The 20206-nt window shown below is 40.5% G+C and overlaps 1 pseudogene; it reads left to right on the top strand.

Moving 5' to 3' along the window:
• Window positions 1-6518: 6518 nt before the first annotated feature.
• Window positions 6519-7456, top strand: LOC135228022 (olfactory receptor 1E5-like; annotated as a pseudogene).
• Window positions 7457-20206: the final 12750 nt, after the last annotated feature.

The following is a 20206-nucleotide window of genomic DNA, read 5'->3' as shown; positions in this document are numbered from 1 at the left end:
GTCAATTTCGACTCATAGTGACCCTATAGGACAGAGTAGAACTGCCCCATAGGGTTTCCAAGGAACACCTGCTGGATTCAAGTTGCTGACCCTGTGGTTAGAAGCCAAGCTCTTAACCACTGCACCACCAATGCCCCCTAGATAAGGCTAACCCACTGCAGTCGAGTCGATTCTGACTCATAGCAACCCTATAGGACAGAGTAGAACTGCCCCATAGGTTTTCCAAGGAGCACCTGGTGGATTTGAACTGCCAAACTTTGGTTAGCAGCCGTAGCTCTTAACCACTTCACCACCAGGGTTTCCCTAGATAAGGTTAGGTGTTGTAAAATCTAGGGAGTAGCAGTAGCAAGAGTGTCAGAACCTGTTTAACTTCAGGGCGGGATAATGAGAATCAGGATCAGTCCAAGGCTAATCCACTCTCCAACTTTTTTACCAATTCTGACTCCAGCTGTCCCTCCCATGGCACTCTCTGCTTCTCTTCTGGGTTAGATAATCCATTGCAACGACCATGCAGAACTCACAGACCATACTTACAGTTAAGTTGTTTATTAAGGAACAGGGTTTCTATAAAGGAACAGCTCAGAATCAGGATCCACAGGCTACAATTCAGAATCAGGATCAGGAAGCATGTAGGCAAAGTCTCCCTTCTTCAGTGCAGGACAGCTCTCTCAGCTCCTCTCGACTGTGCAGGCCCCCTCTCGGCATCCTTAGGGCAGCCGCCTCTTGGCCCTGCCATTTTTCTCCATCAGCTCTGCCACTAGGCCCTTTCTGGGCCTCTCACTGTTTTCAGTGTTATAGCCCTTGACCTGTGTTATAGCTCTTTTAGGAGGTTTCTTGCCTCCTCTCTCTGCTTCTTCTATCTTCTGTCTTCTTTGTTCCTTCTGCTTTTTCCTGCTTCTTCTCTTCCTGCCTCAAAAATCTCTGTGGGGTTGGTTGCTTGTACACATAACTTATAGTCAATTTTAAGGCTTGGCCCCTCCCAGTGGGGTACCACAAACTCTTGGTAGGCCACAGACATTTCATTTGCATAGTAGGCTCTAGCCATCTCATTTGCATAGCCTATTGATTTACATAGATCAAGAGGCAATTGTTCAGACAGAGCAAGGGGATACTGATTGGTTTAAAGTCAGGAAAGGTGTGCGTCAGGGTTGTATTCTTTCACCATACCTATTTAATCTGTATGCTGAACAAACCATACGAGAAGCTGGACTATAGGAAGAAGAATGGGGCATCAGGATTGCAGGAAGACTCATTAACAACCTGTGTTATGCAGATGACACAACCTTGCTTGCTGAAAGTGAAGAGGACTTCAAGCACTTACTAATGAAGATCAAAGACCACAGCCTTCAGTATGGACTGCACCTCAAAATAAAGAAAACAAAAATCCTCACAACTGGACCAATGAGCATCATCATGATAAACGGAGAAAGGATTGAATTTGTCAAGGATTTCATTTTACTTGGATCCACAATCAACAGCCAAGGATGCAGCAGTCAAGAAATCAAAAGACACATCGCATTGTGTAAATCTGTTGCAAAGGACCTCTTTAAAGTGTTGAAGAGCAAAGACGTCACCCTGAAGACTAAGGTGCGCCTGACCCAAGCCATGGTATTTTCAATCACATCATACGCATGTGATAGCTGGACAATGAATAAGGAAGACCGAAGAGGAGTTGACGCCTTTGAATTGTGGTGTTGTTGAAGAACATTGAATATACCACGGACTGCCAAAAGAACAAACAAATCTGTCTTGGAAGAAATGCGGCCAGAACTCTCCTTAGAGGCAAGGATGGCGAGACTGCGTCTCACATACTTTCGACGTGTTGTCAGAAAGGATGAATCCCTGGAGAAGGACATCATGCTTGGCAGAGTACAGGGTCAGCGGAAAAGAGGAAGACCCTCCACGAGGTGGATTGGCACAGTGGCTGCAACAACGAGCTCAAGCATAACAACGATTTTGAGGATGGCGCAGGACCGGACAGTGTTTCGCTCTGTTGTGCATAGTGTCTCTATGAGTTGGAACTGACTCGATGGCACCTAACAACAACAACATTGACCAATCCCAGCAAGGTATATACCAATCACAGGGCAGGCTGCAGCCCAGAACCAGACAAAAAAGTATCAAAACCAAGTTGTTTTCAGCTTACCGAGGGAATGAGAATCAATCTGGACGAAAGTAACAAACCCTCTGTGGTAGAAAACTCGTGCCAATGTAACTCCTCAGGGACTAAGGGAAAAATCTCTCAAGCTGTTTTTCCAAAGAACCAAGGCAAAAGCCTGCATAAAGGAACTTATTTCACCACAGGTGTCCTTGATATGTGTCCTCTTTGCATCCTGTATTGCCCTATGATAACTGGCATTAGCTAGACTGTAAGCTCCTTGAGGGCAAGGATCTTGTCTACCTCGGTCACCGATTTTTCCCACAGAACATGCTTAAATGCCTTGCACATGGTAATTACCGGTTGCCATTGAGTTGATTTTGACTCATGGCAACCCCATGTGTGTCATAGGGTTTCTTCCAAGGTATCTCTGAGTAGGCTCAAACCTCCAACCTTTGATTAGCAGCTGAGTGCATTAACTGTACACCCAGGGACTCCCAGCCAAGGAGAGAAAGTCAGTATATATGGAGGTAATCACTGGACAACATAAGACAGTGCTGATCAAGTTCTTAATATTTGATTTTGATAACTGTTGTAGAAGGCCAGATACTATAAAAGATAGAAAAGGGAATTATTAGTATGGGCTCTCTTGGTCAGGGAAAGCTATCTTGAAAAGGTCAGTCTTGAGGTGAACCCAGAATTCTATCTCTGGATGTGACTTCATCAGAAATGTGGCTCAGAAAGGTGCATGGGTAAGGGAGTGGGGCAGGGGAGGAAGGGTGGTGTGTACTCAGTTTGTTACTAATGAGTTTCTTTGGGACCCTGAGATCCCAGGGGTCAGGGCATTGTAGAAGAGAGGAGTCAGAAGACAATGGCAGTGGCTTGGGCTGGAAATGCGTGATGTGGAAGTAGGAAACAGGAAGCAGGCTCCAGAGCCACACTGGACAAGCTGGGTAAGATGGGAAGGAGTTCAGATGAAGCAGTTACCTTATAGACCTTCTTAACACCAATATACTAGAATTTCAATTCTACAGGGTGATTTCTGCAGCATGAGTTAGAAGTCATCAACCTTATTATTTTTCACTCCCAGTAGTGACACCCACCTCCAAATGTTTTTAGAGAACATTGTATGTTACAATTACCAGTTATTCTAATCCTACAATTCTGCAAGGTGGGAAAAATTTACTGATGGTGGAATGGAAGGCTGGAAAACTTCAGCAATCTACCAAAGTCACAGGCCAGCAAATGACACAGTCTCACTTCTCTGGACTCCTGAATATTTTGCCAGGGAGGGACTTTCCAAGACACCATCCTGGGGCTCTCTTCCATGGAGCCAGTTTTCGTCACCTTCTATTGTGCTGTCCTAGTATTAAAATCTTAACTAGGGATACAGTCATCTGATAGCCTGAGAGGAAATCCCTGTTATTTGAGCTCTGATCTGTCCCTTCTGGGCCACTAGATTCTTCCATCCCACAGTGCTCCTCCACACATTCTCTACTAGCACTAAGGCATTGGGTTCATTGAAGGGACAATCAGGGTAAGGGTACTTGGTGAAATACTGCACCTGGGTAATAGTACTTAAAACAACAGTAACCCAGTAAAAAACCAGAACAACAGTAGTAAGTCTTATTTATGCCACATTTTGTCTCACCATATGTCACATTTTTTTAACATGGATTGTTTAATTTTTTTCTTTCCTATGGCATGACGAGTTACATGCTGTCGTATCACCATTAGACTAATCAGAGAATACAGGCTTAGAGAAGTTAGGTTTCTGGGGCAAGATCACGAAGCTGGTGAGGAGTAGAGTAATGTGATCCCAGCCAGACCAGCTCCAGAGACCTAGAATTTAAATACTCTGTATGCCACACTGGAGTCCTCCCAATACTGGCTGTTTCTCTCAATGTCCATCTCAATTCTATTCCCTTCTAACTCTTACTTCCCTGACCAATGTCTCCTGGGTCATGAGGTCATAAAGGGAAAGGTGACAAGATGCTTGTGTGAGTTGGGGCAGTATTAATCCAGGTAACAAGGGGATCAGAATAGAAGTGTCATTTTTCCAGTAGTTGCAATGCCAGGAATTGGATCCAGAAGCTTTGGGAGAGTTCAGCACTCTCCTCTACTGCCTTCTAATTTTGAGCAACTCAGACCTTCATGACATTCTGCAGTGTGAGCATCCACTGTGGATTTAGATGGCCTTCAGGCTGAGGCAGGCAGGGAGCATGGGCTTGGATCTGTTTAGGCTGATCATCTCCCTCCCCATGTCCACTGAGGTGGGTAACTGAGGGAGTGTGATAAACTGGTGAGGGTATTATTGTAAGGTGCTGTTGAGTTGGTTCTGACTCATAGCGATCCTATGTACAACAGAATGAAACACTGCCGGGTCCTGTGCTGCTATTCTCACAATTGTTGCTATGCTTGAGCCTATTGTCGCAGCCACTCTGTCGTAGGTATTTTAAGTGCCTCCCAACCTGAGGGGCTCATCTTCCGGCACTATATCAGACAACGTCCCACTGCTATTCCTAAGGTTTTCACTGGCTAATTCTTTTCAGAAGTAGACTGCTGGGTCCTTCTTCCTAGTCTGGTTTAGTCTGGAAGCTCAGCTGAAACCTGTCCACCATGAGTGACCCTGCTGGTATTTGAATACTGGTGGCCTAGCTTCCAGCATCACAGCAACACACAAGCCCCGCAGTATGACAAACTGAGAGACACATGGGGTGAGGGTGGGTCGATAAATAAGTGGGCTTTCCTTTGGGGTAGGAGTGTTGGGAGCAGACCAGAGAGAAAGAAGGAGGCAGGTGGCTGATGGATGTGTGGCTGGCAGAGCCTCCATCTGGTTTTGCACACTACCTATTCCAGGTAAAGTGGGTGGAGAGGCAGCTCAGAAGAACTCCCAAGTGCTCATGGTTCTGGCGGCCCTTCAATTCTCTTGCTCCTGACTGCTCCCTGGCCCACCTTCTCCTTCAGCCTCCACTGGTGGAGTCTCAGGGTCTGCAGGCCCTATGAAAGTGAAGAGTTAGGTGGAAGTTGGTTTAGGGGACTTCACTGCTGGGTTTGTCGTGGTGACCTGATCTTTGCCAGAGTGTTCTTTCCCTCTGTATCTGGCAGAACTGGCCTCATTAGGGGCCTGCTCCAGTTTACTCAATGGGCCAAATGTGGCTAGGATGATGTTTCGGTTTGGGTTGTGGTCAAGTGCTTCATATCTGGGAGTCTGTTGCAGTCCTCAGAGTTGGTTGGTTGTTCTTCCTTTCACCCTCGAACAGCCCTGGGGCCCAATTTTTCTTTTCTGAATTTCAGAGTTTTCTAGTGCTTCTGGAGAAAATGGTCCATTTATTTTCTAGGTGGGCCTCTCCTTTGCTTGTTTTAAGTGAGAGCCAGTTACCCTGATTAACTTTTCCTCAGTCTGATTCCCAGTGGGTTTATATGACCCAGAAATCCTCAAAACTTCAGGCATTCCAATAGTACCATTCTGATTTCCAGCATAGCTACTCACTATTTAAAAATTTACCTGCTATTTTAATTTGTTACAGAATATGCCATGGAAAGCTGTACCTTAGAGTTGTGCTGGGTAATACAATAGTCCCTAGCCACATGTGGCTCTTGAGCACTTGAAATGTGGATGTAGGCTGACTGAGATACACTGTAAGTGCAAAGCACACACCGGATTACATTGATATAGTAAGAAAAATGGATGTATAATATGTCATTAATAATTTTTAACATTTATTAAATATTGAAATAATATTTTGGGTATATTAGCTTAAAAAACATTTCCCGCTCCCTCCCTCAGAATGCTTTACTCTCAGAACTCATGCTGCCTCTGCTCCCTCTATTAGGCTTTATCTTGATAATACCTACCAACCTGCAGTATGTATCTGTCCTGGAAGCACTCCTGACTAAATGAATTAATGCATATTAAGGTTTTAGCCTAGTGTATGGCCCAGAGTAAGCACTGACAAACATTGCTGTGGTCTTATCACTATCATCGCCATCACAATCACCACTGCCATTATCATCACCATCACCATTCCTGAGTGATAAAAATGAATAAGAATGGTGACTGGCTTTACGACTGATGTTATAGTATTTGCATCCTTAAAATAGAGGCATACAGAGGTGTTTTCTTAGACAATTTCCTGCCTTGTTTCAGACCCTGTTGATCTGATCCCACCCATGATACAGTTATGGAACATTCTTATAGAAGTTTGGAATATGGTTAATTTTGACTCATAACTTCATATGCTGTTGTAGTTTTTAGTTAAGTAAGCATTTGTTTATGTAGTTGGGAGAGGACTTATGACCTATCGGCATTTAACTAAAAATGTTTTTCCGAAGGTTCTGCAATTGTGTATATGTGTATAATATATTCATACTTTCATACAAATTATTATTAATTTTTAAAAGGTAAAACAAAAGCAACATGGGAAGGAGAAACCAAACTGTTGTCTCAGAGTTCCTCCTCCTGGGCCTGCCCATTGAGCCAGAGCAGTGAATCCTGTTCTATGCCCTGTTCCTGGTCATGTATCTCACCACGGTCGTGGGCAACTTCATCATCATCATTCTCACTCAACTGGACTCCCACCTCCACGCACCCATGTATTTGTTTCTCAGCAACTTGTCCTTCTCTGCTCTCTGCTTCTCCTCTGTGACCATTCCCAAATTGCTGCAGACCATGCAGAACCCAGTCCCATCCATCCCCTATACCGGATGCCTGGCCCAGTTGTACTTCTTTCTGCTTTGTGCAGATCTGGAGAGCTTCCTGCTTGTGGCCATGGCCTATGACCGCTATGTGGCCATCTGCTTCCCCTTGCACTATACCACCATCATGAGCCCCCAGCTCTGTCTCTGTCTGGTAGCACTGTCCTGGGTGCTGACCACGTTCATTTCTTTGCTGCACGCTTTGTTCATGGCTCGGTTGTCTTTCTGTGCAGACAATGTGATACCTCACTTTTTCTGTGACATGTCTGCTCTGCTGAAGTTGGCCTGCTCTGACATTCAGATAAACGAAATGATGATATTTATCTTGGGAGGGCTTGTCATTATTGTTCCATTCCTGTTGATCTTTTCGTCCTATGTACGAATTGTCTTCTCTATCCTCAAGGTCCGTTCTGCCAGAGGCATCCGAAAGGCTTTCTCCACCTGTCCATGTTGTCTCTCTTCTATGGGATGATCATTGGTCTCTATTTATGCCCATCAGCTAATAATTCTACTGTAAAGGAGACTGTCATGGCTGTGATGTACACCATGGTGACCCCCATGCTGAATCCTTTTATTTATAGCCTAAGGAAGCAGGACATAAAGGGAGCCTTGGGAAGGGTCTTTTCAAACAGAATATTTCACTTTTCTTTGGGCCAGTGACTCTAAGGATTAAATTATGTTTTCAAACAGTAGGTGTTAATATTGAAAATGAGTAGTATTCTGAATAGTTAAGTAGCACCCAAACTTGGCACTTCTAATGTAGCATCCATACCACTTCCAGAGGGTGTTTCCTCACATTTTACTAGGCGATGCATCAACACGCTTCTTTGATTTATCACTCAATCCCAGGAGTGATGTAGCAGAATGTTTGACATGCGGTGAACACTCAGTAAATTTTATTAAGTGTTGAATAAACACTACTCTAACTTTGGTGTTCACTGTACTCACCAAAACCAAAAACCAAAGTAATTGCCGTCGAGTTGATTCTGATTCATAGCGGCCCTATAGGACAGAGTAGAACCACCCCCTACAGTTCCCAAAGAGTGCCTTGTGAATTCCAACTGCTCACCTTTGGTTAGCAGCTGATCTCTTAACCACTGCGCCACCAGGGCTCCACAAAAGAATGCTGTTTTTGTTGTTGTTAGGTGCTGTCGAGTCAGTTCTAGCTCATAGCAACCGTATGTACTACAGAGTGAAACACTGCCCGGTCCTTTGACATGCCCACAATCATTATGCTTAAACCCATTGTTGCAGCCACTGTGTCAATATATCTTGCTGAGTGTCTTCCTCTTTTTTGGTGACCCTGTACTCTGACAAGCATGATGTCCTTCTCCAGGGACTGATCCTTCCTGATAACATGCCCAAAGTATGTAAGGTGCAGTCCTGCCATCCTTGCTTCTAAGGAGGATTCTGGTTGTATTTCTTCCAAAATAGATTTGTTTGTTCTTTTTGCAGTCTTGTACATAGATCAGGAGGCAGTTGTTTGAACAGAAAAAGGGGATACTGCATGGTTTAGAGTCAGGAAAAATGTGCTTCAAGGTTGTATCCTTTTGCCACACCTGCTCAATCTTATGATGAGCAAATAATCCGAGAGGCTGGACTGTATGAAGAAGAAGGGGACATCAGAATTGGAGGAAGATTCATTAACAACTTGCCATATGCAGATGACACAATCTTGCTTGCCAAAGTGACAAGGACTTGAAACACTTACTGATGAAGATCAAAGACCACAATCTTCAATATGGATTACACCTTGACTTAAAAAAAAAAAAAAAATTCTCACAACTGGACCGATAAGCAACATCATGATAAATGGCGAAAGGATTGAAGTTTTCAAGGATTTCATTTTATTTGGATCCACAATCAACACCCATGGAAGCAGTAGTCAAGAAATCAAGAAAAACATTGCATTGGGCAAATCTGCTGCAAAAGACCTCTTTAAAGTGTTGAAAAGCCAAGATGTCACCTTGAAGACCAAGGTTCACCTGACCCAAGCCGTGGTATTTTCAATCGTATCTTATGCATGTGAAAGCTGAACAATGAATAAGGAAACCTGAAGAAAAATCAGTGCCTTTGAATTGCAGTGTTAGCAAAGACTATTAAATATACTCAAAGAATACATCCCCCAAAAGCCAAACCCACTGCTGTCAAATCAATTTCATCTCATAGTGACCCTATAGGACAGAGAAGAACTGCTCCATAGGGTTTCTAAGGCTGTAAATCTTTACGGAAGTGGACTACCACATCTTTCTCTCACAGAGAGGCTGGTGGGTTTGAACTGCTGATCTTTTGGTCTTTAACCACAGGGCTTTAACCACTGCGCCACCGTGGCTCCTACCAAAGAATATACAGTGGTCCCTAATTCCCTAAGAAATAAAATCCAGATTCCTCACCATTTCAGTAGAGTACCTTCTAATATTTTATTCAGAAAAAGTTAGAATTTTGTGCATACTTTTGTAATTTTTTACTCTCTGGTATCATCATTTCTCCTCTTGCTAACCTATTCAGTTCTTAATTTTCTTTTACAGTGTGAATTAATTTTATTTAATGATCACATTTTATAATTATTTTTTTCCCTTTCTGAATTTACTAATCATTTGTCAATTATTAACAAATTACTTCTTTTGATAATAACTATATTTTGGATGAGAATTCTCCTTTTGCACTAAAATTGTATAGTATAGAATGTATCATAGAATTCTGCTGTAGATTGTTAAATTTATAGGCAATAAAATAGTGGCCCAGAGGATAGCCTAAGGTAACACAAATAGTGAGAGAAGGTCTAGAATCTATTTATGACTCTCAGGTAGGTGCTTTTCTTTCTGGAATATTGTATAGAAATTATTTAACTCTTTCTTTATTTTCTTACAAAATATAAGCATTTTAAACACATGTGCTTTCTAATCTCTATAATGCCTAGTTTACTGCCTGACATCTGTTATATATAGAATAAACACTGATTGATTTGATTTGAATGCATTTTCATCTATCCCTTGAAATAGATTTATGTCTTAAAAATCCCACCTTTTATACAGAGCGTTCCTAGTCAGGTTAACTTTGACTTCATTTCTTCTTTAATTTTTTTTTTTTTTTTTACTGATTACTAAAATGATACATGCTTACTGGAAATTACTCAAAGTATAAATAAATGAATAAAGAAGAATGTGAGGGTCGCCATAGTTCTGGTCCCAGTGAAGGCAGTTAAAATTTGGGAAACATTTTTCCAGATATTTTCCATGTACAAGTTAGCATTATGTATAATAACTAAATAGAGCTATGTGCTATTTACTCAATGTTTTCCTTAAAAATATAATGTGAACATCATTCTATATGAGGACATGTGACTCTTCCTTATTACTTTCAGAAGCTAGGTAGTATTTTGTTGACTGGATATATTTACCATAATTTATTTAAATAATCTGTTATTGGTGGACACTTGGGTCGTTTTCAATTTTGTATGATTTTGAAAAAGATTTCAGTTTTATAGGGTGGCCTATATATAGTTTTGTGGTTTTGTTTTGTATTTCTATAGATATGCTGTTAGAAATGGGTACATTAGATCAAAAAATATGAACATTTTTAAATTGGATAAAAATTGCCAAATTACTTTAAAGAGTTCTGTTATTTTGTATTAGTACTAAATAAGGCATAGCTTCATAATAACATTTTTAAATATCTTGGGTGACAAGTTATCAATAATCTTCTCTTCTAAAATTTTCCCGACACATTTATTCTTTCAAATACACTTCAGATCTATTTTATTAAATTCCAGTAAATGACTTATTGGGAAATTAATTTTAATTGCAATGAATTATACATTTAATAAGGAGAATGTGTTATTTATATGATTGTCTTAGAAACTATAAATAAAGAACACCATTCCATTTATTACGGCTTTCTTTCCTTAACTGAATTTTGTTGATTTCTTAACTTTGAATCTGTACATTACTTTCTATGTTTAATCCTAGGTATTTTACATTTAAAAAAGATGTTTTGGGGTTCACTATTATGTTTCCTTACAGGTTATTGTTTGTACATAGAAAATTTATTGTTTTACATATTACTTTGCAGCTGTTCACCTTATTAAATTCTCTTGTTTCTAATAAAGATTTTCTGTTAAATTTATTGAGTATTGCATCAGAGCTAACATAAATATTGATAAGTATGCATATTCATTTCCAGTGCTTAGTTTTATTATTTCTTTCTCTTATCTAATTGCATTGGATACTACTTCAAGAATAAAGTAAAATAAAAAAGCAGAAATAACAAATGTTGGAGAGGTTGTGGGGAGATTGGAACTCTTATACACTGCTGGTGGAAGTGTAAAATGGTACAACCACTATGGAAAACAATATGGTGCTTCCTTAAAAAGCTAGAAATAGAAATACCATATGGCCCAGCAATACTAGTCCTAGGAATATATATATCCTAGAGATATAAGAGCCGTCACACAAATAGACATGGACACGTATGTTCATTGCAGCATTATTCACAATAGCAAAAAGATGGAACCAGCCTAAGTGGCCATCAACAAAGGAATGAATAAACAAATTATGGTACATACGATGGAATACTATGCAACGATAAAGAACAGTGATGAATCTGCAAAACATCTCACAACATGGATGAATCTGGAGGGCATTATGCAGAGTGAAATAAGTCTGCCACAAAGGACAAATACTGGATGAGACCACTATTATAAAAACTCAAGAAAAGGTTTACACATAGAAAGAAAAAATCTTTGATGGTTACGAGGGAGGGAAGGAGAGGGGAGGGGAAATCACTAGATAGTAGATAAGTGATAGCTTTGGTGAAGGGAAGAACAGTACAAAGTATAGGGAAGTAAGTACAACTTGACCAAGGCAAAGTCACAGACGTTTCATAGACACATCCAAATTCCCTGGGGGACCAAGTTACTGGGCTGAGGGCTGGGGACCATGGTCTTTGGGGACATCTAGCTCAATTGGTGTAGCATAGTTCATAGAGAAAATGTTCTCCATTCGACTTTAGTGAGTAGTATTTGGGGTCTTAAAAGCTTGCAAGTGGCCATCTAAGATACATCTACTTGTTTCATCCCTTTTGGAGCAAAGGAGAATGAAGAAAACTAAAGACACAAAGGAAATGTTAGTCCAAAGGACCAATGGACCACAAGTACCAAGCCTCCACCAGCCTGAGCCCAGAAGAAATAGATGGTGCCCTGCTACCACCATCAATTGCTCTGACAACGATTACATTTAGACAGTCCCGAACAGAGTGGGAGAAAAATGTAGGAAAAATTCAAATTCACACACACACACAAAAAAGACCAGACTTACTGGTCTGACAGAGACTGGAGGAACCCCAAGACTATGGCCCCTGGACACCCTTTTAACTCCAAATTGAGATCACTCCCGAAGTTCACCTTTTAGTCAAAGACTAGGCAGGTCTATAAAACAAACAATAACACATGTGAGAAATGTGTTTCTTAGCTCAATCCTGTATATGTGACCAACTGAGCAAGACCTACCTAAAAGCAAGGACAAGAAGGCAGGAAGAGACAGGAAAATGGTACTAATGGAAATGAAGAAACTGGGGTGGAGAAGGGGAAAATGTTGACATATTGTGGGGATTGCAACCAATGTCACAAAATGATTTGTGTATAAATTGTTGAAACAGAAACTAATTTGCTCTCTAAACTTTCACCTAAGGCACAATAAAATGAAAAAAGGAATAATGTAAAATAATAGTGTTTGTAAAGGACACTCTTGTGTTGTTCCTTACTTTAGGAGAATGATTTCCATGTTTTACCATTAAGCATTATGCTTACTGTTCGTTTGTGTTGGCTGTCAGCTTATTGGTGACGAGGACCTTCCTCCAGAGCGGACAGAGAAAGGCTTCCCCTGGAGCTGACACCCTGAATTTGGACTTCTAGTCTACCAGACTGTGAGAGAATAAACTTCTGTTTGTTGAAGTCATCCACTTGTGGTATTTCTGTTATAGCAGCACTAGATGACTAAGACACTTACATTATTGTTTGTTTTTCTTTAACCAATCAGGTTTTAGTTTCACTGACTAAGCTACTGTTATGTTGTATTTCTAGTTCATCAGTTATTGATTTTCTCTTTACTAATTTTCTTTAGTGTTTTTGTTGTTTTATTTTCATAGACTTTGAGTTAAATCCTTTATGTATTCTTCAAATGTCTTTTTCTCTATTAAATACTTTTAACAACTACATTTTTCTCTAAGTATTATTGATACAGAGAATTTTCATTGTTGTTTATTTCTTTTTATTATTATTTTTTCACTTTTATTTACCTTGTTGAGAATATGCATAGCTGATTATTTCTTTATAATGTGTAATTTGAATGTTTTCTCTTTTTCCTCAAGAAATATTTTGAAGTATTTTTCTCTTTAAATTTTGAAGAGGAGAGATTGATTTTGGCTATCATTTTGTTGTTAATTTCTAATTATAAGATGTTTTGTATATTATTTCTACATTTTTGATTGATTTTCTATTTGACTAATTTTTTTGGCTTAGTACATGACAGGTGAGTGTTTGAAAAGAACTTATATCTTATGTTTGTTTGACATAAGCTTATATAGAATTTTATAAATATTATACTAAATAAAGAAGTATATTGAATCAGGCTATTTAACTGTATTATTCAAGTCCTCTGTGTTATTACTTAATGTTTTACCTGCTTGATCTTTTAATTTCTGGAAGTTTTCATTTAAAGCTACATATTATGATTATTGGAAACGCTGGTGACATACTGGTTAAAAGCTACAGCTGTTAACTGAAAGGTCAGCAGTTCAAATCCACCGGGCACTCCTTAGAAACCGTATGAGGTAGTTCTACTCTGTCCTGTAGGGTTACTATGAGTTGGAATTGACTTTTTGGTTTATTATGATTATGGAGCCCTAGCAGTGCAGTGCAATCCATACTGAAGGCTGTGGTCTTTGATCTTCATCAGTAAGTGCTTCAAGTCCTCTTTACTTTCAGCAAGCAAGGTTGTGTCATCTGCATAATGCAGGTTGTTAATGAGTCTTCCGCCAATCCTGATGCCCCATTCTTCTTCATATATTCCAGCTTCTCAGATTATTTGCTCACCATACAGATTGAGTTGGTATGGTGAAAGAATACAACCCTGATGCACACTTTTCCTGACTTTAAAACACTCAGTACCCCCTTGTTCCATCCAAACAACTGCCTCTTGATCTATGCGCAGGTTTCTCATGAGCACAATTAAATGTTCTGAAATTCCATTCTTCAAAATGTTATCCATAATTTGGTATGATCCACACACTCAAATATGGATTGCACTTCAACATAAAGAAAACAAAATTCCTCACAACTGGACCAATGAGGAATATCATGATAAATGGAGAAAAGGTTGAAGTTGTCAAGGATTTCATTTTACTTGGATCCACAATCAGTAGCCATGGAAGCAGCAGTCAAGAAATCAAAAGACACATTTCATTGAGCAAATCTGCTGCAAAAGACCTCTTTAAAGTGTTGAAAGGCAAAGATGTTACCTTGAAGACTAAGGTGAGCCTGACCCAAGCCGAGGTATTTTCAATTGCATCATATGCATGTGAAAGCTGAACAGTGAGTAAGGAAAACTGATGAAGAATTAGCACCTTTGAATTGCGGTGTTGGTGAAGAATATTGAATATACCATGGGCTGCGAAAAGAATGAACAACTCTGTCTTGGATGAAGTACAACCAGAATGCTCCTTAGAAGCAAGGATGGCAAGACTATGTCTTACACACTTTGGACATGTTGTCAGGAGAGATCAGCCCGTGAAGAAGGACATCATGCTTGGTGAAGTACAGGGTCAAAGAAAAAAGGAAGACCCTCAACAAGATGGATTGACACAGTGGTTGGAACAATGGGCTCAAAGCATAAAAATGATTGTGGGCATGGTGCAGGATGGGGGAGTGTTTTGTTCTGTTGTACATAGGGTCGCTGTGAGTTGGAATTGACTTGACGGCACCTAACAACAGCAACAACAGTGGTGCAGTGGTTAAGAGCTATGGCTGCCAACCAAACAGTTCACAGTTGGAATCTACCAGCCGCTCCATGGAAACCCTATGGGACAGTTCTACTCTGTCCTATAGGGTTGCTATGAGTCAGAATCGACTCCACGGCAATGGGTATTGTGATTATGGTTCTACACATTCGCCATGTATTTTTTTTTTATTAACTTTTATTAAGCTTCAAGTGAACGTTTACAAATCCAATCAGTCTGTCACATATAAGTTTACATACATCTCACTCCCTACTCCCACTTGCTCTCCCCCTCTTGAGTCAGCCCTTTCAGTCTCTCCTTTCGTGACAATTTTGCTGGCTTCCCTCTCTCTCTATCCTCCCATCCCCCTTCCAGACAAGAGTTGCCAACACAATCTCAAGTGTCCACCTGATATAATTAGCTCACTCTTCATCAGCGTCTCTCTCCCACCCGCTGACCAGTCCCTTTCATGTCTGATGAGTTTCTTCGGGGATGGTTCCTGTCCTGTGCCAACAGAAGGTCTGGGGACCATGGCTGCCGGGATTCCTCTAGTCTCAGTCAGAACATTAAGTTTGGCCTTTTTATGAGAATTTGGGGTCTGTAGCCCACTTATCTCCTGCTCCCTCAGGGGTCCTCTGCTGTGCTCCTTGTCAGGGCAGTCATCGATTGTGGCCGGGCACCAACTAGTTCTTCTGGTCTCAGGATGATGTAGGTCTCTGGTTCATGTGGCCCTTTCTGTCTCTTGGGTTCTTAGTTGTCGTGTGGCCTTGGTGTTCTTCATTTTCCTTTGCTCCAGGTGGGTTGAGACCAATTGATGCATCTTAGATGGCCGCTTGTTAGCATTTAAGACCCCAGATGCCACATTTCAAAGTGAGATGCAGAATGATTTCATAATAGAATTATTTTGCGAATTGACTTAGAAGTCCCCGCAAACCTTGTTCCCCAGACCCCCGCCCTTGCTCCGCTGACCTTTGAAGCATTCATTTTATCCCGGAAACTTCTTTGCTTTTGGTCCAGTCCAATTGAGCTGACCTTCCATGTATTGAGTGTTGTCTTTCCCTTCACCTAAAGCAGTTCTTATCTACTGATTAATCAATAAAAAACCCTCTCCCACCCTCCCTCCCTCCCCCCCTCGTAACCACAAAAGTATGTGTTCTTCTCAGGTTTACTATTTCTCAAGATCTTATAATAGTGGTCTTATACAATATTTGTCTTTTTGCCTCTGACTAATTTCGCTCAGCATAAAGCCTTCCAGGTTCCTCCATGTTATGAAATGTTTCACAGATTCATCACTGTTCTTTATAGATGCGTAGTATTCCATTGTGTGAATATACCACAATTTATTTACCCATTCATCCGTTGATGGACACCTTGGTTGCTTCCAACTTTTTGCGGTTGTAAACAGAGCTGCAATAAATATGGGTGTGCATATATCTGTTTGTGTGAAGGCTCTTGTATCTCTAGGGTATATTCTGAGGAGTGGGATTTCTGGGTTGTATGGTAGTTCTATTTCTAACTGTTTAAGATAACGCCAGATAGATTTCCAAAGTGGTTGTACCATTTTACATTCCCATCAGCAGTGTATAAGAGTTCCAATCTCTCCGCAGCCTCTCGCCATGTATTTTTAATATTTTGTTTTATGCCAATACCATATTGTTTAAGGCATTAAATTTCTGATTATTTTATCTTACTGAATTATGTTTTTATTATTACTATATATGTGTACATACACACACATACACATATGTATTTCTAATTTAATGCCTTTATTACCTTGAACCCTACTTTGATGATGTTGATACTCTTGCTTTGTGCTTTGTTTATTATATTTATAAAACTGATGTGTTTATTTAAACAAAACTCAAATGGTATTGAAAGGCCCACACTTTATCTTTCTAGACCTTCTTATATGCAAGCACACAAATGCGTGTGTTTTTATTCCAAATGTGCTGGAGCTCCTTTGTGCTAATCTACTCAGAACAGTGGTATATTTAAAAGAAAAGCAAATCTGATACCAAAAAGGCATTAAAAATAACATAGGCTTCGACTTCTAGCAGCATGGTGGACTGAGTGAACATGGATGCCCTCTAGCATTTATAAATGTGTGGAAAGTTTTGTCTGAAAAGAAATTAAAAAAAATTTTGAAGTCATAGTTGAGATGGAAATAAGAATACTTAGTAAGAGCTGATGCTGTAGTGGCCTGAGAGGGCTTCAGATTCTGATATAAGTTGTATGCTGGGCCTTCAACATTCATACAGGAATTGAAGACGTGGCCTTGGTTCATGAGAGGCAAGAAGCTGGAACTGAGGTCTTTGAATAAGCCTAGAGCACAGAGGCTCTGCCCCTTTTGCAAAAAGCAGCAAGAAAACTTGTTGTTCACCCTGGGCTCTGACTAGATATATGATTTCTGATAAGAAATGGAACCCCTGTGCTCCTTAAAAGCGAGGATGGAGATACTTCCTTCTTTTACTGTAGACATGTCATCAGGAGGGACCAATTGCTGGAGAAATACATCATGCTTGGTAAAGTCAAGTGTCAGCAAAAAGAGGGAGAGCTTCAATGAGATAGACTGGCACAGTGGTTGGAACAATAAGCTCAAACATAGCAACGATTGTGAGGATGGCACAGGACCAGGCAAGATTTCTGTTACGCATGGCACCGAACAACAACAACAACAACAAATGCACAGGTGAAAGGTCCAAATTAACCTACCTATGTAGTGGAATATGAAAAAATAAATCAATTTTCCCACTGGCTGTTTCCAGGGTCTCTCCTCACGAAGCCTAGCAACAATATGACTCAGCAGGAACTCTGCTAACCCAGTGCTGATTATGTAAACTTCCCATGCAAATGACTTCCGTGAACAGGCTGTTTCTCTTGTCAAGAAGACTGAAATCTTACTTGCAAATTGCAAAGCTCAAGGTCATCCAGCTTGTTGGGTTATTCTTCCCCTCTTCCAAGACTTCTGTAAATGGTCCAAGTGTGGAGAGATATGAGGTCCCTCCGCTTGGAGCATCCTGCTAGTCTGTGCCTGTGAATTTAAATCTGCCTGGAGCCTGCCCTATGGGTTATTTGTGGTGTTTCTGTCACTCCCTTGCTTGGCACACAAGAGACCAAGCAGAGAAATCAAGACTTAATCCAGAACTTTTGAAACTTTTAGGGAGAAACAAAAGCACTCCTCAGGTTCCACAAGATTTCCTCTAAAATTTGGTTGTAAAAATTTAGAAAGCAATAAACCAGTAGGCAAACAGGAAAAACATCACTCCAAGAACTGGCAATAAGAGACAATCCAAAAGAAACTATAGAATAAATGTATAAAATTATTATGGGAGATAAAAGAAGGAACAGAAACCTTTGAGGAAAGCCCAGAGCAAGAGATGAATCCGATTATTCTTGAAGTGTCTATCAGACAGCGATGCTACATGAAGCCTGTGGTCCTTGCTGACAAGAGAAACATAGCCAGAGGCTCTTTTGGAGAAAAGCCTTGTCCTTTTTGGCAAGGGAATATTCTCCTGTTGAAAAACAACACTTGGTTCTATGTCCTGGTAAGGACGGGATGCCTGACAATGGGATGCCTGGTGACCCATCAGAAATTGGGTGTTGTGTGATTCTTCTAGCAACACTCCCAAGCAAATCATGAAGGCACAAGAAGCTGCGTGAACAGCAGCCTCACCTACCAACATGCCTGTTCCAGTGGTCTCTTCCCAAACCTACATATGTTGTCTCATGGGGGATTCTCCATGACTATTGGAGAAGGAAAAAATAAAGCCAGTTTACAGATGATTTTGTACATTTTGTTGGCAACAGCCAGAAGTGAACATCTGTATTACAGGCCCACTCAAAAGTGGCCCTGGAGGTCTGTGGAGTAGAGAAACCCACCTAGGAAGCAGAGCACTGAGAGATGTATCTCTCCATTCATCTTCCCTGGAAAGAGAGATATCTTGAGGCAAAGAATTATTTGTTGTTTTGTTAGGTACGCTGAGTCAGTTCCAACTCAGTGACCTTATGTACAACAGAGTGAAACACTGCTTGGTCCTGTGTCATCCTCACAATCACTGGTATGTTTGAGCCCATTGTTGCAGCCACTGTGTCAATTCATTTCATTGAGGGTCTTCCTCTTTTTTTGCTGACCCTCTTTCTACTTCACAAAGCATCATGTCCTTCTCTCGGCATTGGTCCCTCCTGATAACATGTCCAAAGTATGTGAGATGAAGTCGCACCACCCTGGCTTCTAAGGAGCATTTTGGCTGTACTTTTTCCAAGACAGATTTGTTCATTCTTCTGGCAGTCCATGGTATATTCAATATTCTTCGCCAACACCATAATTCAAAGGCGTCAATTCTTTGGTCTTCCTTATTCATTGTTCAGCTTTTGCATGCCTAGGAGGTGATTGAAAATACCATGGCTTGGGTCATGCACACCTAAAGTGACATCTTTGCTTTTCAACACTTTAAACTGGCCTTTTGAAGCAAATTTGCCCAATGCAATACATCATTTGATTTATTGACTGCTACTTCCATGGGCATTGATTGTGGATCCAAGTAAAGTGAAATCCTTGACAACTTCAATCTTTTCTCTGTTTATCATAATGTTACTTATTTGTCCAGTTTTGAGGATTTTTGTTTTATATTGAGGTGCAATCCATTCTGAAGGCTGTGGTCTTTGATCTTCATCAGTAAGTGCCTGAAGTCCTCTTCACTTTCAGCAGGCAAGGTTGTTTCATCTGCATAATGCAGGTTGTTAATGAGTCTTCCTCAATCCTGATGCCACATTTTTTTTCATATAGTTCAGTTTCTCTGATTATTTGCTCAGCATACAGAATGAATAAGTATGGTGAAAGAATACAACTATAATGCACACCTTTTCTGATTTTTCAACCACCCAGCATCTCCTTGTTATGCTCAAATGATTGCCTCTTGGTCTATGTATAGGTTCCTCGTGAGCACAATTAAGTGTTCTGGTATTCCCATTCTTCACAGTGTTATCCATTATTTGTTATGATCCACATAGTCGAATGCCTTTGCATAGTCAATAAAACACAGGTAGACATCTTTCTGACATTCTCGGCCTTCAGCCAAGACCCTTCCAACATCAGCAATGATATACTTTGTTCCACGTTCTCTTCTGAATCAGGCTTGAATTTCCGGCAGTTCTCTGTTGATGTACTGCTGCAACTGGTTTTGAATGATCTTCAGCAAAATTTTATTTGCGGGTGATATTAATGATATTTGTCCAGGTGTTCCAGGATTGGATAAAGCAAGATTAATGAAGTTTGGTGATATTTTTGTGGAAGAAATAGATGGACGGACCTTAGAAATACAGGGATTCCACCTGAGGAGGAACCTACAAGAAGGTTTGTTACACTACAGCACACGTAGCAAACCTCTGAAAAACTCCCTTTAGGTTTCTACTGGTTTC

Source organism: Loxodonta africana, chromosome 18 (genome assembly GCF_030014295.1).
Source record: "Loxodonta africana isolate mLoxAfr1 chromosome 18, mLoxAfr1.hap2, whole genome shotgun sequence".
In the NCBI taxonomy this organism is placed as follows: Eukaryota; Metazoa; Chordata; class Mammalia; order Proboscidea; family Elephantidae; genus Loxodonta; species Loxodonta africana.
The sequence above is the reverse complement of the archived record's forward strand: the minus strand, read 5'-3'. Positions and strand labels throughout refer to the sequence as shown.